Below are 24,760 nucleotides of genomic sequence, written 5' to 3'. Positions count from 1 at the left end.
TTTGCAGGCTATCTGAAAGATGGGCCAGCAAAGGAGACGGAAGCCTGTGAAGGTTTGGGCCCCAGTAATAGCCTGGAAACAGGTCTCTATCTTCCAGTTCTAGCACGTTTAGCAGTTCTCTCTCTAATGCCCTCCCTCTCTTCCCAGCCTCTTAGGAATAAACAGTTACCGTGCAGAGGCAAGGGGGACCTGTATTTCAGCTTCAAGGAATTTTGGAGGTCAGTCCATAAAGGTTAATGAGGTGAGACTTGGCAAGCTGTTTGAGGAGAATTGTTCCATTTCAGTTACCATAGGGAAGCATATTGCTGTTCATGAAAATCAGACTGTTGATTGGAGGCGCAGCTTATCTGGAGCTTGCTTTCCCCCCGGAGAAACCAAGACTAGCAGGGGTTTTTTTACTGTCTCCTCTTTGATTTGTTCTGCCCAGTCAGATAAGCATGGAAAGAACAATAAGGACCTGATCCTGTTCTTTCCCTGGTGGAATATCATTGACTTTAGTAATCTCTTGCTGGCACATGTAGGAAAAGAAATGGTGTTCTGGTACAGGTTGAATGGCAACTTTGCTGTGCAGATAGAGGGGTAGACTGCAAGTGACAACAGAAATGTTGGCATGGATTAGTTTGGGTGAACTGCATGTGAATGAAGTACTTGCAAAACAACAATTTGAGTGTCTTAAGTTACAAAGCAGGTTTTGGCCAGCTCACTGATAACAGTGGATTGCTTTCCTGATCATATCTTTAAATTACATGTGATGTGAAAGTAACCATAAGCTGTAAGTAAATCCTTGAATGTTGGTCTGTCTTACTGCTGAGGCAGTTTTACAAATCCATAACTTCTCTAAACTTGTTTTGATTTTTACTGTTTGTGTTTTAAACAGTAAAACTGTCCCGTGTAGGATCAGCGTAGTGTATTTCTGTCACAAAATCTGGTTGCGGTTTGCAAGTCTTCCTGTTACTAAAATAACAAAAGCATGTCTCCCTCTTGCCTTCTTCCCAGCTGCCAAAATGGTATCTTTCAGACCCTTTCTTAACCAGGTTATGGCTGATGTAGTAATCAGATTATTGCAAATGTAATTGGAATCTCTGTTTCAGAGAAAGCTCTGCCCAAACATGGCAGCTGGAGCTGAGTTAGTTGCTCATGGCTACATGAATACATGAGGAATATGTGTGTGAGAATCTACAATGATTGCCCTGTAGAGGAAGAGTGAATTAGTAAAGTTCAGTCTGTTGGTTTATACTACTGAATTGTGCCTGTTGGTATTGCAGGCCCTTTGCCTAGCTGTTATCTTCTGTTATTTTGTTATTTGCAGTCATTTCGCCAGTCCTTGTTGCTTCTGGGTTTTTCTTGTATTTTGTGGAGGGAGGAATTCCTTTCTAGGGAGAATAAATCCACCACAACCTTCCTTCTTTTAAAAATAATATATAACACCCCCCATCCTCTTTTGGAGCTTCTGCACAGGTTAGGTCTCGCTCTCAAGTGTCCAAAAGCCCCAAATTACTTGCAGATTGGTCTGTGACAACAGGATAGTAACAACTGTAGCAGGCTGCTGTGGATCACACAGTATTATCTGAAATCTAAGAAGCTAGCTTTTGCAGTAGTTACTTAATAGTGAGCAACTTGTGTTTGGACTCGGCAGCTCCTCTGTGTTTGTGATCTGTCCTTGATGTGTGGAGAAGTGTGTGTGTGCAGCCTTGGCTCACTACGTCTGTTTACTTCTTCTTAAGGACTTTAGAATATTCTATGCTCAACACTGAAATGCAGCTACTTCTCTGATGGGATATGTGCCAGCTATTATGTTATTGGAAATTATATACTCCCTTGGCTGCAAAGCTAGGTAAGGAGTGCCCATTTTGAACCCACAATATGGGTGAGGCTGGAGCAGGCTCTAGTTGTTAGGATAGTTTAAAAACAAAAAACAAAACCCACACAAAAAGCCACAAAAACCCAACAAAACCCTCACTTACCTACAGTCACATCTGTGTGTTCTTTTAAAATGGCCAGCAGCTTCCTAGAATAATCTGTTCTGAAGAAAAATACCTCATTCCCTGGAGCATCAGGCTTCAAATGTGTCTGAGCTGCTAAAAAGTAAATGTGATTGGTCTGTTGTCACTAGGGAGGTGTAACATACAAACACAGAGAACTGTATCTGCTGCAGTCTACAATTACATAGCACGGTATGATTTTGCTCAGGAAGACAGTAATGGCCTGTCAGCCTGGCTGGGCTCAGGGCTTCCCAAAAGAGATTAGATTATGGTGCTAAGTATGATCCAAAGCATGTTTCTGTAACTGTTAGCATCCAACTGCCTCAGTTCATAGCAATCTTCATTTTTGCTTCCTGCTAACCTAGCTCGGTTCCTGAAATTTTTTTATAATGATCAGCACTGACATTACCACATGAAGTTTCAGAAAATATGCCAAGAAAGTGAGTTGATCACTGTTGGAAGACTTCTGTGTGTTCCCCTCATCCTTGCCCTTCACCTCTTCTGCAGACTGTCCCCTTTGTTTGAATCCTTCTAGGTTGAATGTTTGAGTGTGGGAGTTCCCTCCCCTTCCCTGGGTGTCTTTGTATACTTCTTGCTTTACATTCTCCTGAGGTGGTCATTGGACCCCTCAGTCTGATAGGGATGAAATCACTGTCATCACTCTAAGAAAACATAGTAATGACTCAATCTGGCAATGTTCAATCATTGTCTTTGAGGAAATCATGGTATTTGGATGAATATATTTGTGTTTGCGAGTTGTACTAATTACTTACTTGAATCTGTGGATTAGCCAGCAGAGAACATCCTGTTGTAAACTTCTATTGCAGTTCTCCTGTCTAAGCCTGATTGTGGTGGATACCAAGCGCAGTGCTTAGCTGTGATTAAAGGTGCCATGTATAGGTGGTGTGCAGCCTGCGCCACATCAGTGTGTTCAGTGAAGAACAGCACATCTTACAGTCTGTTCCCTGTTTTACTTTTCTTGTTTTTCTTTAATAAAAAGCTGATGAGTGAAATCTGAATTGCAGAGAGGAAAAAAATCTTACAAGCTGTATTCTTGATGAAAATACATTCTTCAGCCTTGGAACATACACCACTTCTCTAGTCTAATATTGATCATCCATAGCTCCTGATGTGGGGTAGATGGATATCAGGAAGAGAATGCTTTAGCCAAGTCCAAAGTATTGTCTCAAAAGTGCTCTTGGCTTCCTAACTTGCTGGAACAAGTATCTCTCAGCTCGCATAAACATGCTCCTCAAAGGCCTTCAAGAGCATGCTTCTGACTATGACAGAAAACTAGTACACTTAACACAAGCAATACGTTGGGGATAACAATCACCTGAATAATTGTTTGGGTGAACCTTTTGTTCAGCCTTCTCTCTGCTAGTTTCTTTCCTAAGGAACTTACGCATAGGAATGAAGTATGGTGAGAATCACGTAACTAGTTTGGGTGCTCCATGGTCTGCTATTGCCCTCTTTCCTAGGAGACCTGTGATCCCTTGATAGTAATGAGACCAAAAGGCAGATGTTGCTAACAGAACTGCATGATGAACATGTATCTGATCAGGTGGAGGGGTCTGGTGTGGGAGAAAGGGGACTTTGTGTTTAGTCCTGTCCTGGTTTCGGCAGGGATAGAGTTAATTTCCTTTCTAGTAGCTGGTACAGTGTTTTGGATTTAGGATGAGAACAAAGTTGATAACACACCGGTGTTTTAGTTGTTGCTAGGTAATGCTTACACTAGCCAAGGACTTTTCAGCTTCCCATGCTCTACTGACTGAGAAGGCTGGAGGTGCACAAGAAGCTGGGAGGGGGCACAGCCAAACTGGCCAAAGGGACATTCCATACCATGTGACGTCATGCTCAGTACATAAACTGGGAAAGCTGGCCGGGGGGGGCCGCTGCTCGGGGACTGGCTGGGCATCGGTCAGCGGGTGGTGAGCAATTGTACTGTGCATCACTTGTTTTGTGTATTATTATTATTATTATCATATTATTATTATCATTTTATTTCAATTATTAAACTGTTTTTATCTCAACCCACGAGTCTTTCTAACTTGTGCTCTTCCAATTCTCTCCCCCATCCCACCGGGTGGGGGGGAGTGAGCGAGCGGCTGCGTGGTGCTTAATTGCTGACTGAGATTAAACCACGACAAGTCCTCAAGTATCTTCAGAAGAGCCAGCGTGTGTTCCCCACAACAGGGAGCCTGGGAACCACTTGCTGTCTTACACAACAGTTCAGTTTTCTCCAGCACAAGGGCCTTTGGCAGACCTGACTGATGGTCCCCATGCTCTTTTCTGATGATAGGGATCAAGAAAATTCCCTGTTTTGTTTTGTTTTTCTTTTTTTTTCCTTTGGTATTTCAGGTGGAGTATTGAGCTACAGGCCTGGCTGCCTTCTTGAATTGATCTGTACTGAATGACAGTAATGAGAGGCTGATTGCAATTTTGAGATTGTTTACATGGTCTGATGCTCTTGTCATTCAGATGAGGGCTGGGTTCTGCTTCATGTGAGTGCAGGAGCTCTTGTATCTTATGAATTTAGGTCAGGGCATATTGAAGAAAATTATTTTTCACTTTCTTGTATTCCTCAGTGATGTTTGAACACATAGCCCAGAGAATGCAGACCTGTCACTGCAGCCATTTAGTCTTTGGAGAGGCACTTCCTCAATTTGATTTGCTGAATTTCTTGGAGGTCCTCCTAAGCACAGCTGAGCAGTTACACAAACCCATAAGCCTTTCCCTTTGCAGTTGTTGAGAAACCACACTGCTTTGTATAGAAATATATACATAGGATTTATACATCACTTTGACCCTTTCTAATCCAAATTGATTTTGCAACTTCTGTATGCACTGAGTGAAATAACTTTATATTAGTAAACTGATGGTCAAAGTAAACTAAAGATTTGGAGCTACTGGAGTACTGGTTACCATGAAACCATATCAGAAACTTCAGGTTGATGCTGATCCCTCTCTACTTCAGTATTAGGGAAGAGAAGATGATCTTGCTTCTCCTCCGGTAGTAGCACTTGTCCATCTTGCTGGGGGTAGGAGTGGGCAGCACCCTGGGACAGAGCTGTAGCATCTGTAAGTCTTGGGAGGAGACAGTATTAAGGTGAGGGGACATGTATCCTAGGAAGATGTAGGAGACAAGGTCCTGTTGCAGCCTCCACCTCAGAGTGAGAGGTACATCTCAGCCAATTTCAACTCAGCAGAGTTTTAGTAGATGGTTGATAGTATCATGATGTTTCTTTTAGTAACCCCCACTATTAGCTTGAGAGCTCCATGACAATGTCTGCAGTTTGACATTGATTTTGTATTTATACTCCTGTTTGTGTTCAATGTCTCTCACCACTGAAAAATTCTGTGTTGTACTGAACAGTTCCACCGGGGAGGTGAACAGGTGAGATAATGCTGACCCCAGCAGAGGAGAAAATCTAGCACTGCCTAAGGTAAATAAAGAACTGGCTGTGCCTAGAAGAAGCAGGTGCCTATACCAGTGCTGTGGAGGGCAGGCAGGTATTGGTGCACCAAACTCAGCTTCAAAGGGAGTACATCCAGGGGAGTGGGGCACTGAAGGACACCTCCTGTAAGATCCACCTGGTAAGGTGCTAAGAATATGAATTCTTACCATGCAGTCACAGAGCTGAAGTCAACTTGCCATTACCAGAGTTTTCCTGTATTGCTGAAAGGGTCAGGGTTCCCATCAGGAAAAAAACTATCCCAATGGAAAAGAGGTGGAGTTTGGAATAACTAGCAAGGAAGGAATGAGAGAGCTTAATGAATTTTGATTTTTTTTTTTTCTTGGATTATTGTTTTTGTTTTATTTAACGGTTGGACACACCAATGGCTACTCTGAGAGCTGAAACAGTATCTCAGGAAAGACTTGATCCAGGACTTGCTGATGTCAGGTGATTTCTAGTGACTATTTTGCTGTGACTGAAGCTCCACAGCACTAGCTGTATGTTTCTATGTAACTACCTGAACCAGAATTTCCCAAGATATCTTGATTTTGAAGTGTGGGCTTGATCTCTGACTTCAAAAGAGCCTAAGTTATAAATGTTTTAAAACTTACACGCTTGCAGCTTATGCTGTCCAGTTTCAGTAGCAATACTGCAGATGTGGTTGAGGGCTGTCTGTGAGCTATACTGGGCAGGTGGTTCAAAAACGTAATTCCGTTTTAAAGTTTCTCTTACCTTTTGGAAAACTGTGTTAGCTGTCCATATGCATCTGCCATGCCCCCTGGATGGGTGCTATGGAAACACTAATGCAGTTTGGAAAGCACTTTTACTTTATTTAATAATTCTTTTAACGCTACTCTGCCTCTGACGTCTTAAGAGACAAAAAGGCAAGAGAAAGTGATAAAATGGTGTTTACATCAAAACATCAGATATGCTTTTCTCAGTTTGTCCAGTCCTCTGAGGTAGGACTCTATCAAAATGAATTTTGGTTAGGTAGGGGTTTTTTTGGTATGCATGGAGAGAAAAAGGTCTATTATGTTTTTAGAGTATCTGATACAACAGAAGAAGATGCCTTCCATTCAGCTGGGCAATTGTCTGCAACAGACTTAAGTTCTGTTACACCATGGTGTGATCTTAGCTGTTTGAATGTGACTGACCTGTCACGTTTGTGTTCAGCAAACATGCCCTAGCCCTGACCTTGACTACTCCAAATTTATTCAGGCTTGAGCACTGACCTATATATAATTTGTTGTTGTCTCACCGTCTAGTCAAACTAAAATACATACTAATGTGATCTAAGCTCTGCTTTGTTTTGTGCTCGATATGTAATTGTAATAAAATTAATGGTTATGCATCTTTCCACAGTTAGTGTCTGTCCTCCATTTCAGTACTTGTATGAAATCTCAGTATCTCCACTTAAAGCAAGGAAGGAGACTTGATCATCTGTTATGTAAATGCATTCTGAATATATGTATGCACAAGAAAAATCTGAAGAGGAAGAATTTTTGAACTTAAATCTCTTATTCTGTATGTAGGTGTTTCAAACTGGTTTCAATGTATGTGCAAACATGCACTGATGCAAAGATACAAGCACCCTTATAAAGTTCCACCTAAACTTTGCAACAAGCTTTTTCTTGTAATTAGATCAACAGCTGATTAAGGAAACATTCTGATGCTAAAACTGTTTTTCCCATTAATGGGCATTTGCCATGTAGGGCTGATGCACATTGCAAATAGGCTTGTTTAATAGTATTTGATAGTTGGTTGTTTTGTGGTTGTGTTTTTCTTTGTAAGGAAACAACTCATTTGCAAGTTTTTTTCACACATGTAAAGAATGAAAAGTGAACTTTAAAAGAACAGCAAGCCTTGGGTTTATAACAAGCTTTTATATAGTAATTTGCATAAATAAATTTCCAAGTTTTTTAACAAGGAAGTATGCAGCTCAATCTTTTGAGATGCTGAAGCTCAGGCTTCTAGCTGAATTTTGGTGAGCCCTCGTGTCCTAGAATCCAATTTGGTGCATTTCTGCTGGACCACGCTTCCTTTAGCTGGCAAATGGATTAACTTCCTCTATATGTACGTGTTTAGAAATGAGTTTATACCCATATACAACTTTTAAAGGAAAATACTGTAAAAAAGAAAACAAAACATGATGAAAAAAATAAATTCTGTTGCTGGAGGCTTGCCCTTTCACTGATTTCTACAATTCATATACTTTCTTCCACTACTTCTTTCTTTCTTCTTAATTCTGTGTTCCTATTAACTCATTCAGTTTCCCCTCTAAATAATTAAGTTCAAAGTCTGGGTTGCATTTGCCTGCCTATGGCTGTGATTGGTTCTGCTTATGTGTTGATCTCTGTTTTTTCCACTTTTTACTTTTTTTTTGTTTAGTTGTTTAAAATTTGAAGGAGGGGCTGCCTTGTCTTACAACATGTATTTGTATATGTCTTCCAGTATTTTCGTATTATGCCCCTTGAGGCTAAGTCTTGATTTAAATTGTCTTTGGTGATAATGCTTCATGCTGTGGCATGCTGCCCTGTCAGTTGTGCCAACAACTGTTCATTTGTAGGTTCACGCTGAGAACTGGATCAGGGAATTTCTGTGGTTTTTTTGTTTTGTTTTGGTTCCCCCCCCCCCAAGCCAAAACCAAACAAAAATCACAAAAACCCCCAAACCAAAACACAAATCCCCTCTAACATGGATCTTATCCATCCTCCCCACAAGTGTTTGTGTTGGAGCAACAACTGATTGGTTGGTGTTGGAGGGGAGAGAGTATAATGCCACGAAAGACAATGTATGCTTAAACCCCTAGTCTGTAGGGACTCTGGGGTTGTTAATTCAAATAATGCTGGGAACATTAATGCTGAGAAGTCATGTTTAACTTTAGCAATTTCACTTCTGGTTAGCCAGCTGCTTTGGGATTTCGGGAAGACATTTGGGGTGTCCTTTGAGCAGAGTACCTCTTCCCTAGTCAGATGCTTTGTTTCCGCTGTTGTGGGGGGGAGAAAAGGCAGCCTAAGGGCTTGCTGGTGTTTGAAGTAGAGTCTGTTTTGTACAATAAATCTAAGTATAATGCTAGGACTGGAAATGGGGGAAAAGGTATATTTACAGTCAATATTGTTTGTGAGACAGACCAGACGACATCGTAGTCCATGTGACCGACACCCCTTTCAGTTGCCTATGTAAGTACTTCATGTTTTTAATTATTACATCAGCAAATACATTGACTGTTTTATGGCCAGGAGAAAATGGAAAAGAAGATAAAATTATTCCTTTTTGCTAAGACTAAAAAAAGTCTCCAGCTTCTGCTAAAAGACTGTTTAGGTTATAAATAATCTGGAAGGACTGTATGGATGTCAGGTTAGCACAGCTTTTAGAGGAGAGTGGATCTCCTTATATAACTTGCATTTGGTTTCTAGGAGTGTATGCGTGAGTGTTCATGGGCTAAGATTTTATATTATTTTTTTATGATGTAATTACTGTAGTAAGACATCTGCAATATTACATCTTACAACTACGTAGTATGTGAATATTTTCCCTTGATGAGTGTTTTTGGGGAAAGGGAGTTTTAGAGGTTATTGCTAGGCCTTCTTACACTTGTTTGTTTGGAAGTATAAAATGTCATTTTCCTGGCCTAATAGTGCAACTAAGACTTGTGTCAAATAGCGTGATTTGCTTAAAAAGCTTAGTCTAGAACAAGGAGGGGGCAAGGGTCATCAGGAGAAAATATAGGTAGCTTACAGCATTGAAACATCTTTACAGTTTCTTTTTTCAATTTTATTTAGGATGTTTACTTGACTCCCAGATAAGACTTCTATTTTTACCTGTGAGTGCTGGCTCTGCACAGATTTGCGAGTTCTTCTGACTTCACCCTGCTGAATTCCTGCCTGTATAGCAGCCAGGTGCTAGATTTCTGGCTTCCAGCTTCTTTTGCTCTTTCTGTTCCTATTCAGTCCACAAACATGGAAAAAAATGCCCCACCCTGCTGACTCATTGTGCCCAGAGCACTCCCTATATTCCTGAAATAGGATTAATGTCTGAGGCAGTTTGAACAACTCAACAGAGATGGGTCTGGTTCTCTTCTGCCAAACCTCTTTTTAAAATAGCTGGTTTCTTCTCTTAGGCCCATGATCTTGTCTATGTGCTCTACCAGGCCTCAGCCCCAAGGTGATTTCCTTATCTCATATTCATTTAAAGGGCTTTTGCAACAAATGCAACTGTTGTAGAAATCAACTAGTATGTAGAACAAACCCTTTAACAGGTTTATTCTGATACTCTATTGGGTATTTAAGTGGATTTAACTGCATCGTTTAATATGTCCTTGAAGATGGTTCCAAATGAAACCTGCTGCTGTCAAATTCTGTCATATCTCTGTGCATACCAAGTGTGCCTGGGAGATGTCAGGCAGTGCTGGAGGCAGCGGGGAGGGGTTGCTATTTATAGGGGACTTGTGCCGTTTACCATCGTGCTGTCTACAACTTGGTTTCTCAGATAATACTCAGAAGTCTAGTTGCTCTGCAAGGACTCAGAAGAAGTTACTTCCCTGTTACAAGGGCAAACTCATGTTCTTCTACCTGTTCTTCTCTTCTCCACTTTACACAGCATGCAGTTGTCTAGTGGCTCACCCCAGGGGCAGCTATGCTACTGTATGTATCCCTTTAGCTTGTTTTGCTTTGGGATCAAAGGACTGTGTGAAGGCAAATGTCAATTATTAATTCTTGGTTTTAAAAACAAAGTGACACACTTTTTCCCTTTGATTGAAGTAAACAGGTCTCCTTCTTCCTGTCAGCATTCTGTGCAGCCCTGCTGTAATGTCTCAGGTTTTGAGTTCTTGCAAACAAGTGCATCCTGCAAAGGGCCATATTTGGCAGTGAAATAGTCAGTAAAATGCCTGGAAAAGAACGTTACAACCTTGAGCACAACCCTTTGGAATGTAGCAGGTTCCTGATAAGGCAAAAATTGGGTGGGTGAATATTTTTCAGAGAATCGGGCCTGTAGAAAGGAATAGTGTTTAAGAGGTTGGGAGTCCTGTCTTCAAAAATTCTTGGGTTTTAAGTATACTAAAATATAGTTTTAATTATATTAAAGTCTGTATGAAACTTGTGAGTAGGGTCAGTTATTTACTTTTAAAAGGATAACTTGTCATTCTAACATTACAAAGTACTGTTTTGGAGGTTGGCCTAAAAAAATGCATGTAAGGATCCTATATCTGTCTCAGGATTGGGGAGGAGAAAACTCAGTCTAAGATTTTCTGCACAAAAGAGGAAGGATACACACTATTAAAACTGGATTTTTCTTTCCAAATCTTCTCTTGCGCTATTGTAATGATATGGGCTTATCTGCTCTTGGGATCTGCAGGTGTTTTGGAAACATGGATAAGTTAAACTATCAATAGCCTGTTCATCCAGGGAAACTGAGGCTCTGATAATTCCAAGTAAAGTGTCCAAGATCAGCTACGGGTGATAGGTCTGGGATCTCGACCCTGAACTTTTGTTCTTAGTTCTACAACTTAACCTCTAAGACAGTCTCTACTACATACATCTCATCTGTGGAGTGAGGTGGTAACATCGATGCTAAATAAGTTTTATCCTGGCTCATCTCTGTCTGTGGTGGTTAGATAAGTATAGTTTAACCTTTGCTGTTTTCACCAGTTCTAGAGCCCTGCAGTGGATAGGGCCTAAAGGGAAAAGCTAGTTAAATCCACATAACCATCTTGTCTTTCCATTATTGCTGCGTTTTTGTTGGCTTATTCCACAGTTACTTGAATGATAAAGAACCATACTGGTGACCACAGCTTCTTTTATGTAACCAACCAAACAGCTATTTTTTAATTACTAATTAATGTAAATGGACTGAAGCTATAAAGTAGTTTGTGTCTCATTACCAGACTCCTTACTAGGAAGCTCTTCTGTCTTTGTCTTTCTCTCCAAACGTTTCGACGGCACCTAGCACAGTAGAATCCAGGGTTTTGACTTTTGTTCACTTACTAGTGACACTTCTTTTGCACATAACTGTTGTTAACTGAATGATAACTTTGCAATACAGAAATTATGTGGCAGGAGAATATTTCAGGGAAGTCCAGTCTATTCCCCCCCTGAGTTTGCTTAAGAAATCAACCCAGCCTCTAGCTGGCAACAATGAAGGAGACAGGAATTAAAAAAATTCCAGTTTTCCTGTGCTACAGGATTGACTTCTAGACTAACCGGCTTTTCTTATTTACATTTCTCCAAAGGCAGATCTGTATGTTGGTTTTTTTGGGGGGAATGGGTTGATGTTGGTTTTTTTGTTTGGTGGTGGGTTTTTTGGTGTGGTGTTTGTTTTTTAACTGCTTGGAAAGGTGCATTTACAGTAAAGGTCATTTTTGTTTCAGATTGATTTACTAACCAGTAAGTTCCTGCCAGAACAGTACTCCCCCTAAATTTTAAAGCCTTCCAGGTAGGTCTCATTAACATTCTCTTGTAACATCAGTGAGAGAAGCTGGTGTACTTACTCAGCAAAGGAATGCAGCTGTATTGTGATTGTGGTATACTAGTGAAGCCTAGAAACTTGCAGTATCTTCTTTGCAGCAGCTTTGCCCAGGTTCTCACTGTCTGGTGGTCTATTTATACTCCTTGTACCTCCCCCCCCCCGTTATTATTATTTCCAAAGCTCCTTTACTGGGCCTTCTGCTTGTTCTACCTCTTAAGGAGAACTTTAAAATCTTAAGTTGCTAATGCTCTGAATCAGCAGCTCCCTAAAACAGTCTTTGTGGTGAGTCTGTTTACACTAGTATAAAGAAATAACTGCTCAAAGGAAAAAGAAATACCCAGCCCTCGGGAAATGTGCCATCTGAGTGGAACAGTACCTGCACAGCTCTCTTGACTTTCTTGTGACTAACCCTGCAGTGTTAAGCCCTCCTGTGTATGCACCACCTGTTACTCATCATAGGCTTTTAATCATCAGAGTGCACTCTGATGCGCAGGCATCAGTGTGACAGACTTTCACAGTCGCACAGTTTGTGAGAGAGGACTAGACTCCTATTTCGAGCTAGTGTTGGTAGGATTCCTGCCCTTCCTAATGCAATGGAAAGGAGAACTTGATTTCTGCATGGGGGAATTGCTTTTATCTTTTATCTTCAGGGTTATTGTCCCTTTTGCCCAGCTGTGCAATCCGAGCTGCCAGATACTGAGTCTAGTCTATCTCCTGATCCTTTGCTGTTGCTTTTTTTTTCTTGACCACTGAGATATGTTCATTTTTTCAGTCCCATAAACTAAGATTACTTCTGCCCCACACCTGGGAGCAGAAATGTGTCTTCCTCAGAAGTGGCTGCAGTCATCTCAGATGCTGACTTCCCTCTGTGACAGAGTTCTTGGTTGTGGTGTTTTTCCTCCCTTCTCAGTGTCCTTCACCATTCCAGTCTCTCCTGGTCTCCTGTCTGTACATGCCATCCATGGTTCAGTTTCACATGTGATTAGTTTCCTCTTTAGTGTTGATCTCTCTATCCTGAGCCTAATTAAACCCTAATCACTTTCTGATACCTGGATAAGAATCCTTTCTGTGTATGATTTGCTGCTGCATGAACCCACACCTGCTCATTAGACTAGCTTAGCCATATAATAGAGCCATACCCTCAGCAGCCTTCAAAAACCAGATGCGTTTTATTTCTGAGTCTTTGTGTCCCTGTCTCAACATTTTGCTTTTTAGTCTTTCCTTTCCCTCCATCCCTTAGCTATCATCTGCTGCTGGTACAATGCATTGTCACCTTTGGGGCAGCCCTGCAACGTGACTGGGAGGGAGGAGGGGGGAGGGTTGCAACTGTAGCAGCAGCCTTGGGGAAGCTGGGCATCCTGTGAATAGGAGCCTGTGGAACTGCTGGAGGAGGCTAATGGACTTGGCCAGGATGCTTCTAGCTCCACTTCTGCTAAAATGGTTATTGTTTATCCTTCATAGGTAGCACATGTCTCTGAGAGTCCCAGGTAAGTGATGGGAGTCAGGCTATAGTAAAGAAGAATGTATGAAGGGAGAGCAAATAGCTTGAGATACCTGAAAGGGTGTTAAAACAGTAAAACTGCCCTTTATCTACTCAAAGCCAGTTGTTCTGTTACTCTTAACCTTTGATATCCCATGTGTTTAGTGTCCCCAGGGGTCACTGTATTTGTATAAGTTGCAGAAGAGCTGCAGCTGTACTGAGTAGCAGTATAGTTGTAGCAACTATACTGCATCTGAGTTAGTAAGTACAACTTTCATCAAGAAGGTTTGTGAGAGTGCTGCTAGGGAATGTATAAGCAAAGGCTTAAGGAAAGGGCAGTAGTTCTGTGGATTGCATCCTTCTAAATTGTTGCCAGGACTCTTTTTTTTGCCCCTTTTTTTTCTGAAAATTGGGCACCCAGTACTGGTGGTGGGGACACAACGTCTGCAAATCAATACCATAACAAGAAAGAGTATCTGGGTTATATTGCTCTGCTTTCATCTCTAAAAACTGCTGTGGCACAATTCCTAGCTGCAAGATACCGGCAGGGGTTTTCCAGAACAAGTTGTGATCCAAAATGGACCAGCCAGAGGGAGGGTAAGTAGCTGTCACAAACCAGGATGAATAGGTTGCCTGTCTGATCCATCCTGAAATGTCTGACCCGTTGAAGCTGTCAGAATCTGGGTATGTGCCGGATGATAAGCCATATTTACATAACATCTTGGAGGGTGTGCGAGAGAGAGGTGAGGTTGGGGGGGGGGGGGGAGAGGTGATATTTAATCCCTTGCTTGCTGATCCGTAAAGGTTTGCTTTGTGTTGGTCTGCTCCCCTGTGCTTCCCTCCTACTTTAATGGCTGTGATGAATGACAAATGGAGGCAGAGCAGTGAAAACAGGAAACATAATCCCTCAAAAATAACTGGTGGGAAAGGGAGGGAAGAAACTGTAAATAAAGGAACCCCTGCTTTCATGGGGCAGCCCCACAGAGCAGCTAGTGGCTTGTCAAGGAGAAGGAGCTGCTATTCTCTGATATTACCAGGGGGTCATCTTGAACTCCTGGTAGGGAGAGGAAGGCCTAAAAGTAGGGGAGCTGTGGTCTGTCCTGTGTTGGTTTTGTCATTTGTTTTTTTTTTTTTTGTTTCTTTTTTAAAAGAAGGTTTAGAACCACTTGACTTGCCTTGACTACAGTGTGAGGTTTGGATGGGATGTCATTTATATTCACATATTGTTTATAGGCTGCAGAGGCCCTCAGTTTTCTCTGGCTGTGAGAAGGGAGCATTGCTTCTGTATCGTCATTCAGTCATTTGAGAGCCGAAGGTGTGGAGGAGAGATGACTGCGTAGGGAGACAGCCATTTAGAGCAGTTAGGGGCTGCTCAGCAGGAGCTGTTTTGCCTCAGACTACTTTTCTCACTTTGCTGCCTCTGGGCCGTGCTCATTGATTGCTACTACGTAAAAGGGGATGGGAGATTCACAGTTTTGTTGCACACCAACAGAGTTACTGTTGGTGGGAGAGTGGACAGAAAGAGTTATGATGGACACAACGAAAGCTTCTCTGCCTGTTGAGCATTTTAGGAGGCATCGCATTGCTGGTTGAGCAATTTAGGAGGCATCGCATTGCTGGTTGGCAAGGTTGAAGGCTCAAGGTTACCACAAAACTAGATTAGTAGCTGTTGGAGCAGTGAAGCCTGATTTAACTAGAACTGGTAAGCAAGGTTCTTCTAAAGCATGCTCCAATCCAGCCTTCCTCAGCTCCCATCTGCTGATCATGTTACTGGGGTCAGTAAAAGGCAATTTGTCTTCTGTCCGCACAGAGTCCTGTTGCAATGTAATACAAGAAAGCCTGAATTGAATGGGATCCCTTTAGTATGGCATGGTACAGTGGAAGAAAGTAGGACTGTTGAGGGGGAATGTGCTTTGCCTCTTTGCACTTCTGTCATCTTCTCATGGAAGTTGATGATTTCCTTTGTAAATTGGTTTGAACTTTACTTAATGCAAAGGGAGACAAATCCACACCAGAACTGCCTGTGGGTGTGTCTGAACTCCGCCCCATGACAGCTTTCTTCATTAGGAACAGCCAACAGTACTACAGAGCTCTGGCTGGGGTCGCTTGTTCCAGTTAACTTTGGTTTGAATGCCTTTCTTTTGAAGCATGCTGGGCTTTTTTTTTTTTTATATCAGTACGGATAAGGGAGCTCCAGCAGCTGTATAGTATCCCCTCTGTAACAGCTAGAAGGAGAAAATAAGTTATATGGATCAGTACTTTGAGCCTCTTGTTCCAAACTGGATCCTATGTTAATGGAAGAAGTGGTCTCATGCCTGTGCACATGAACTGCTAGGAGAGGTTTGGTGGTTGGTACTTCCGTGGAATGTGGCAGTGACTTGGATGCTGCAGGGTCTGGGCTCAATAAAGTGATACAAGAAGGGTAGGTGAAAAATTGGATGACTTGCCTGTCTATTTCCTGTTTTCTTATGACTGCTGTTGGTGGAGTATGGATTTATAGCTGTGTTTATTTAACTGTAATTAACTCAGTGTTAGAGAAATTTACCTGTGTATATTTTTAGGGAGTTTCAGCCTATTTCAGCTACTACTTGTATGTTTGTAAACATTGTAAAAGGTTGAGAAACACCATTTGGGTGGCTCTTGCACTCTGGCCCCTATGCGGCTCTGCTTCCATTCTTGACTTCCTCAGAGTGCTGCTGCTTATGTATTTGCCCCATCTAACCCCTGTTAATCCAAGAGTTTAGTGCTCAAACTTCTGCTGCCTGGCCTGCCTCTTAAGTTTGCAAGGGTACATGGAGAAAACAGCTAGTAGACCAGCTGACAGCATTAAAAAACAGAAGGTGCTGTCAAAGCTGAGCTGGTGTTAATTAACTGAGTTGTGCTGTAGAGTATAACTCTGTACTTAGCTTGAAAATTGCAGGGTGGGCCAGTGACTGAGAGGAGTGTGGTATGTCTACATTTGAGTTTCACTGCTCACTTGAGTTTTAGAGGGATAGTGATTGTTTAGCTAGAGGAACACCGAGAACCAGGGGAAGGTGCAGAAAATTTTCAAAAAGGGAACACGCATTGTAAATGTTATCTAAGCATGTTATATTGATTGTCCTATTGTCCCTCCCACGGTTACTATGTTAGTTTTGCTTACCATTTTCTGTTATGTTTTAAGGACTGAACTTGGAGGACTTGGCTCTGGGGAAAACTGTAGCTTTTCCCGCTGCTTAGATTCACTTGCTGCATTCAGTTCCAGCTGGGGTCTGCTGAGAGCTTTCACCTGTTCAGCTGCTGCTCCCCTTCTGTGGCTTTTTAACTTGCCACTTGTTCTGATCCACCTGTTGCCTGTGGTATGGGAGCCTGTTGCACGCCCCATTATGGTATCTGCATGCTGGCTGCCTGGCTGTGGGGCAGGACTGAGATCCTCTGGCAGCGTGCAGTGTTCTATGGCACTTCTGGTTTGTTCCAGTTGTTAGTCACCTGGATCTTGCCAAAGGCTGACTGATGGAAGCTGTGGGTTACTGTGACTGACTAAGATGCTTTGTCAGACAGGCTTTTCTCCTCTCCTTATTCCAGAAAGGCTGCAGGCAGGTAAGGTTGTACTGTGCTTCACTTTTTCTTTTTTAAATTCTCCAGCCTTAGGTGGACTTGGAATTTCCCCAACATTAAAAATTAGCCCTTGGAATAAATAACTGCAAGCTGAAAGGAAGGAGAGGACATCAATACATGGGCATCTGTGTGCTTGTTCCGTTGCCTCCCCCGTTTTCTTGAGTCCTGTTTTCCATGCTTGCTGATGCTCTCCCCTGGGTGTGTTAGGGGAGAATACCCTCCTCCCAGCCCCCCCACCTCTCCCCTGCAGCTGCCAAACCAGAGAGGCACAAAAGATGTCTGTCTGCTTGCTTTGTGGGCACAGCTGATAGCTCAGCAGTGCTTTAGAAACTTATGCTCTGCTACAGGTGCTGGGGAGGGGAGGGGAGGGAGTTGGTGGTGGGGTTGTGTGTGTGAACACTCTGGTGCTGTTTTCTTGGGGACTGGGGGGAATTCCTGAATCTTTATCTGCTGCAGTGAGGAGCAACAGGAAGGGTTCCTCCTGCCACATACACACTACGAAGCCTTTGGATCTTCAGCCCTTTTCTGCCCAATGTAGCAAGATGGGATTTCCTCTGCCAGCTACACAGATCTGTTTGTGAAAGAACTGTAGATTGATTTTTAGAGTACAAGTGCCTTTGTCAAGGTGGTTGTGCATGTCTGGAACAAGGGTTATTTTTTAAGGGAAGGATTTTGGGGTCTGGTTTGCTTTTCAAAAGTTCTGTGTATTGCCTCAGTGGTACTCTGTCACTTGTAAATATTAATCACTTTCAAAGGGATTAGTGAAGGTAGTTCTGAGCCTTTCATAAGAAATCTACACTAGAAATACATGTATTTTTAATTACACATTCTGAACAACAACACTGCAAATTCTTCTACACAAGAAGGTCTATTTCTTCCTAGACAGAAAATGTCCTGGAGGCTGCAAGTTCAGCTCTGATTAACAGCCACTTGGATCAGTTTGGAATCTGTTGTAAATTAAAGTGTACAGGCAAACGTTGTTCTTCCATTATTTGTTTAGATAGGGAAGGCTTGGAGGGTGGTAAGAAGTAGTAGAAAGCAGTATGGAAGACAGAATACTGTTTTTGATTGTGATAGGGATGCTGAGAAGTTCTTTGTGTAAAGGCTGGGGTAAAGGAGCAATCATTTTTGATAATAGACTTTCTGTCTATAGTCCTTGTGTTGAGGTACCGCAGAGGGTGTGCTATCTCCAGTTACAAAGGAGTGAGCTAAGGATAGCATAAAGTGTGAGAGAAAACTTTCTGCTTGTGTTTTAAGAAGAAAACTGTCACCTTATTACATGAATATAGTTTGGATTTATAAAGCTTGAGAAAATTACTGCTTGGACAGACATTCATTGAAAGCTCTGAAGATGAAACAAAACTGAAATTTTATTATGTTTGGTTTTGCTGATAAGCTTCATGCATCACCTGCCAAGAAATTACCGATCAACAGGAACAGAATGATAGCTGGCTGTCCTCAGGTGCACAGTCAATTCTGTAGCTTTTGCACATCTGAAGTCAGTGCTGCTCAAGATGACAGTTAGTATCTGTTACCACAGTTTTCTGGTTTTAATTTTGTTTTGTTTCTATCTCCCTGGCAAAACATGAGGTGGTTCTTGCATTGGCTTGTTTCTTTCCTTCAGTTTAGCGGTAACCACACCCAGAGTTCAAGCCCCAGCACACTTTACATTCCTAATTCTTTAACTGCTGAAATACTGGCCAGAAAGTGCCAATATATTTGTTTTGGGGAGTATGGTTTTTCTGCATGACTTGAAATATCTGGGAACGTACTGTAACCTCAAAAATCTAAATGTGTCATGTACACCTATGAAATCCTGAAAAAGAAGGTTCTTCAAAGCTCTGCCTGGCATATTTGAAGCATTGCCTGTGTGAAACTCAGTAATTTAGAAAAGCCTTGTAGTACCAGCTCTGAAATCCTGTTCATGTCTCGTGTTGATTTGTGCATGTGAACATAATAGAAATAAACTCCTTTTTGCTCAAAAGAAGTTGGTCTGCAGAGTATGACACCACTTATTTAAGTCTGATTCCAGAATGTTTTAAAGCTAAATTGTTACAACTGAATCAGTATGTTCCCTTATGATGATGGTTAATTAGGGTTACATGTTTCATGGGTGACTGTGTCCTCTTCTAGCTGCAAAGCTGGATTCATAAATGAAAATTAATGGAATAGCTTGATGAAAAATCTGCATCTTTTGGTTTACTTTTGTGTAGTGTTTCTTTGTCAGTCCAGTCTTGCAGCTTAATCCAGGTCAGGCTTCATACTGAAGCTGAAAACTGGTATGAGGCAAGGGTGATTTAATAATTGAACTGACTTTGGGAAGGCCTCAGTAACATGATTTGTTTCTGAGCAAGCGGCCAGACTGCTTGTGCTGGTACAGCAGAGTGATGTTCCCACAGCGCTATCCAACTGGACTGGCGAGCTGTGACCTCTCCTGCCAGGAGCTGCTCCTTCCTGCCTTTTGGTGTCCGCTCCTCTCTGGGAATGCAGTTCTGCTGTGGTCAGAACTAAGGCTGTAGAAATACCTATATAATTTCTTAATTCCACATGTCAGAGAAGCAGCATATAAAGCATGTAGTGTTGCCACTTTTTTTTTTTTCCTGTACCGATTTGTAATCTGTGAATATGCATGACCTGTCATCAGGCAGGGTTCTTCATTTGAACTGGCATACATCCTTTTTGGTCTGTGTTGCCTCTGGGGTAATGGTTTTCAGAACCATCTCTTTGCTGCCCTCCCACTCTACAGATGTCTACTTAGACAGACTCGCGGCTTGTCCATTGTCCCTTCAGCTTGATGCCCTTGTTGTCACTGTAAGGTGATGTACAGGGAAGGAGGTTTTTATCACTGCAGTAATCCTCAGGCAGCTGGTGGTTCTGGTGGTGAAAAACTACTTCATGCTCTCCAGGAGGCTAATGTCTTCAGAATTTGTTGAATAACTGTGTTATGACTGCAGCTGTAATAAGCTATAATTGCAGACAAATGCATGTACAAGGTGGCTGACACCACTTTTGTGCATGCATAATGTCCTTATCTGTGTTCTTTTGGGTAGCTGTTGCAGTCTGGTCTTACTTGCTCTACTGTAGCAATGTTGAGAGGCTCCTTCTCTAGGAAATCTGGTTTTATAATGTTCTAAAAGCAAGACAGATACACTCCTTTACATATGCTCTAAAAGATGTAGTTTTGATGTTAGTTTGCTGTGCACACGTTATCAAACGTTTTAAATGTCTTACAGAGTGTGTTAATTTTTTTTTTTTTGCATCACAACGTGCAGAATATTTTGTGGTTCAGCAGTAAGGCTTTCTCACTGTTGTGCAGTGCATAAAGTGCGAGTTCCTTTGAAACACTTATTTCAGGAAAAGATACACAATCTGATTCATTGACATGCTGATGTTTTGGCATCCAGTATCATCCATATACATATAATGTACATTTGTTTGTTTAGTCAGCATAAGAGCTCTGACCCTATAAGTCTTTGGGACCACATAACTTTTTCCTACTTGCTAAGTGTGCAGGACTTCTGTGGAGCGGTTTGGTCACCTGGGGCATCACATCTTCCCCTGCCACAACTACCCATGCAAATGTTGTCATGAAGGTGAAAGTTATCCTTACTCAGGGCAGAGTCTGTGCAAAGGCTAATACATACCTTCTCTTCCAGAGTCAGTGTAAGGAGGCAAGGGCTCCTGCAGAGCTTCATGCAGGCCCTAATTTCCCTAAATATTTAATTGCATGGTGTAGGTTATCCATTGATGTGTGTGCAGTGTGGTCTTCCTTATCTGTGTATGCTGCACAGAGTGTACTGCTTGCATAGCCCCTGAGCATACTGTGTAACTTGTCAAATCTAAACCAGTTTTCAATTGCTTGCCCCAGGGTTACTCCTTTTCCTCACCGAAGGGTACTTTCCTGCCTATTTTAATTATGAGTGTTTCTTCATTCTAATTTAAATAAAATACCATATCTTTCTTTTTTCTAATTTGACAGGCAGTCTTGTAGCACACTGTTGGGGGGCATTGATTAAACAAAATATTTGGATTTGCTTATCTAAGTGCCTTATTTTACAAAAACATTATAAAGATTCAAAATAGGTCAAATGATCTGCAGATCCTAGCTGTGCCTGCTTGTACATACTGAGAGCATCTTGCTTTGTGTGTTTGTGTTTCTGGAGGACTGGTTTTATTGTGTTTTAAATTGGATTATTTTGCAAATGACTTTCTTGTCTCTTAAGGAACACATGTTCCAAACCACTGGAGTATTTGACTTTTTAGTGTTTCTTTTAGTGTTTCTTCTAACTGTATGTTCTGACATATAGTCCCACTGGCTTCAGTAAAAAGAACTTTATCAAGTGAATTACAAGAATCTTTTTTTAGTAACAATCTCTTTCGTATTTCTTTGTCCTGGCCCACAAATATCTCAAGATTTTCATTGGGGAAAAAAAACAGTTTCTGAGGGAGAGACCAGACCTGTAAACTTTTAAGCCCGCAGTAAATATTTCGGTGCATTATGTAGGGATCACCTTGGGAGTTCAGATTAGAAATGTCCCTGAAATGTAGACTATCTGCTGAAGATCAGTGCTGACGAGCATCCACGTAGGATTTGATTTAGCAGGAGAAACTAGCTTGGAAGTGGTAGCATAGAGAAAACCTACATAAAATACTAGGCAGCATTTTGATGAACAGAGCGCATTCTTCCAGTGCGGAAACATTGTCTCAGCTGTTTGACTAAGAATTTCCAAATGTTTGATAGTACAGACTTGTTTTCTTGCATCTCATTTCTGAGACCTCATTTCATCTTCAGTCTAAAGATGGAACTCCAGTTTTATAATGGCAATTGCCATGCTGATAGCTGTCTTTAGGAATGTGGCAACAACTTAAAAGCATTGGAGAATGCACCGCATGAACATAAATGAGAAGTGCAGTTGCTGAAATTTGTTTAGGAATTCAGTTAATCTGCTTGTGTATTTCTCAAAATGCTGTCTTTTTTTATTCCAGAGGACAAGCTTTTCTCTAGCAAGATCTGCAGGGTGACATGGATACAAGATATAAAACAAAAGCAAATTTTAAAAGTGCATCTGTTCCAATATAGCTTGAGGTGATAAGAAATCAAGACTTTACCCTGCCGTGCTGTTTGGAGTACAGTTTCTCTGCCTGTGGGCAACAGCATAAGTAGTTAAGGTGCACCAAATAACTTTTCACACGCCCTTCTTAAATCATACCATTGTATTTTGGGACAAAATAAGAGGCAGGACTTTGGAATTTCCTGGCATTTGTTGAAGCGCTAGAACTACAGTATATTTTTAAATCCTCCCCCTCTTCTTTTTTGTTCAGTCCCCTCTTCAACACTTTTAAGTGTTGCTACGAATGCTTCCCTGCAAAGGATGAGATGGCAAAGCTTCCTCATCTGTTAGACTGTAGTCTTCAAATTCCTTTGTGTTAAAGGGAATTAATGTGGCTAAAGGCTGGCTTAAACTTTGCCAGTATGTGTTGCTCTCCAAAGAATGGTTATGCACATCAGCTATTTGCCCTCAGTTTTGCTAGGGAGGAGAACTAATTTTCTTTCCTGTGGAAGTATAAGATTTGGTTACTTCCTGAGCCTAAAATAACGTGCCCTGTTGCTTAAACCTTGTTAGTAAGCTGAGACTTGCTGAAGAAGCATTTGCTTCTTCCACTCCTCAACCTGTCAAGTTTTCAGATTATCCTTGCTTGTGTTCTGCTGGTAGAGACCAGGTGGAAAATAATAAAGCTCCTGTGCTTATCTATGGTCAGCACTGGCTGAAAGGGAGGGCTTATCTCTCCTCCCCATGTGTCCTAGAGGAAGCCAGGCTGAAGCAGTGAATCCTAGCTCTTAACAACAGGAAAACCCAGAATTTGACTTAAAGGGGATGATTGATTTGAGACAACAGAAAAAGACACTAAATAACTGGGATTGGTGTCAAGTGGCTGAAGCTATATTTGTGGTCTGCTGAGGTATGGCAGTGACCCAGCTGCTTTCCCACTGCAAATACAGAGCTCCTGGAGCAGTGGAAACTACTCAGGCTGAACCAGCAGTCTGGTCATTTGTGCTGGAGGTCAAAGAGCATCATCCTGCAGATGTATTTTTATTTATTTATTGAAACGTCATTCTGTAGAAGCATGCAAAGCAGGTTTCAGCTCAGTGTAGACAGTGAGACTCCAGATTGTCTTTACGCAGCCTGTGTGTGTGAGCGGAGGGATGGTGGTGGGATATATACAGGAGCTGGCTTAATCTTTGTCTTTGTTAAGCTTCTTCATGTTGCAGTACCTTGACAGCGGATGTGATGTTGTATTCCAGAGCATGATTGTAAGAGAAGTGGAGGATATGTGAGAGGGGGATGCCCTCATACAATGACCTTCCCACCTGTAAGCTCTCAAAATAATAATGCATGAGTGTTCAAGAAGATGCCAAGTCAATTACTGTATAAGCTTGTCCGAAGACTAGCTGCTGGGACTGGCATCCACGAAATCACAGCTGAAGGAAGTGCGTAGGAGTAAAACCTATAAACATTATGAATTTGTGACTGATGCAGTTTTTTCTCCATGCCCTTGCAGAAGCTTTGATTAAAGGATTGGTAGTAGGAAAAGTAAAAGAGGAGTAAAGCATGGCATCCTGAAGAGCTTGATTGCAAAATAGTGCATTGCAGCTTGGTGATGATGCAGATATATGTAAGATTTTGGGAGTCGGATTTATGTAATTCTGAAATTCTGCTGTTGTGTGCAGCGGTGTGTTTTGCTTGTTTCTATAGTAATTAAAGGTGTCTAATTTTTCCTTGTCTCAGAAAGCTGTTCCTGAATGATGCTTTGGAATTTCCTGTCTTTGCAATTGAATAATTCAGTCCTTAACTACGTAGACTATCCTAATTCACTTATCAAACCCTCCCTGCTATGAAAATTGATTTGTTGTGTATGTACTTTCTGGCAAGTGGCTAGCCTAAGAAAAGTTGAGTTAATGTTACCTGTAATAACTGACTTTTGCCCAAAGATCTCCAAATATTTTTTTTTTTAACTTTAAAGTTCTGAGTATAAGTAGATATTATCTCAGTTTAAAAATGGAGGAAGTCAAGGGATTGCTGGATACTAATCTGGTTCTTCCTAGAGTCTAACTGTTCACTTGCTGAACAAAATACGCTGATCTCCTTAGCTGTTGTCTTTCTGTCACATGTCCTGATAGTAATGAATAAAATAATAAATTTAGCACATCTGTACATTTTAGAAAGATAAAAAGTAACGGAAAAACTTGGACAAACAACCACATTTCTAAAATACTGGGGCTCATCCCTATTACGTGAAAGGAATTGTTGTCCCAGATGGTTAAACATAAAGGGATTAGATATACAGCAGGATTTTGTGCCTTGTGTTGTCTTTAGTAACCATGGTGCCACGCTGTCAAACCTTGCAAAAGAGTTTCCTAGACACTTTTCCAATGACTGCTGTGAATTACTGTGTTTGGTTTTTTTTTAGTCAGACTTTGTACAATGCAAGATACAGAGAAGTACAAGTTCGTTGTGCTACTTCTCATGAATAATGAACTGCCCAAGTGATACTGGAAGTAGTGATAGGTTTTGCCAGTTTCCAGAGCAGTCTGATTGCATTCAGAGAGCTGTAATGTTATAAGCAATCGAATTTAAGTTACTGGAATGCTCCTAACTTTCAGCAGTCCTGGAGGCGTGGAAAGTGCTTTCTGCCTTGGATTTCCTGCATGCCAGGACTTCCTTTCTCCAGCTGTCATTCTCAGAGAAGCCACCTTCTCTTTGCCATCCTGTCTCTTT

General features: G+C 41.6%; 1 protein-coding gene across 3 annotated transcripts in view; it reads left to right on the top strand.

Moving 5' to 3' along the window:
* Nucleotides 1-24,760, top strand: part of BCR (BCR activator of RhoGEF and GTPase) — a 107,097-nt gene that overhangs the window by 8,384 nt on the left and 73,953 nt on the right. The gene's annotated exons all lie outside the window — the stretch shown is intronic.

Source organism: Aptenodytes patagonicus, chromosome 15 (genome assembly GCF_965638725.1).
Source record: "Aptenodytes patagonicus chromosome 15, bAptPat1.pri.cur, whole genome shotgun sequence".
NCBI lineage: Eukaryota > Metazoa > Chordata > Aves > Sphenisciformes > Spheniscidae > Aptenodytes > Aptenodytes patagonicus.
This window is presented reverse-complemented; position numbering and strand designations above follow the sequence as displayed.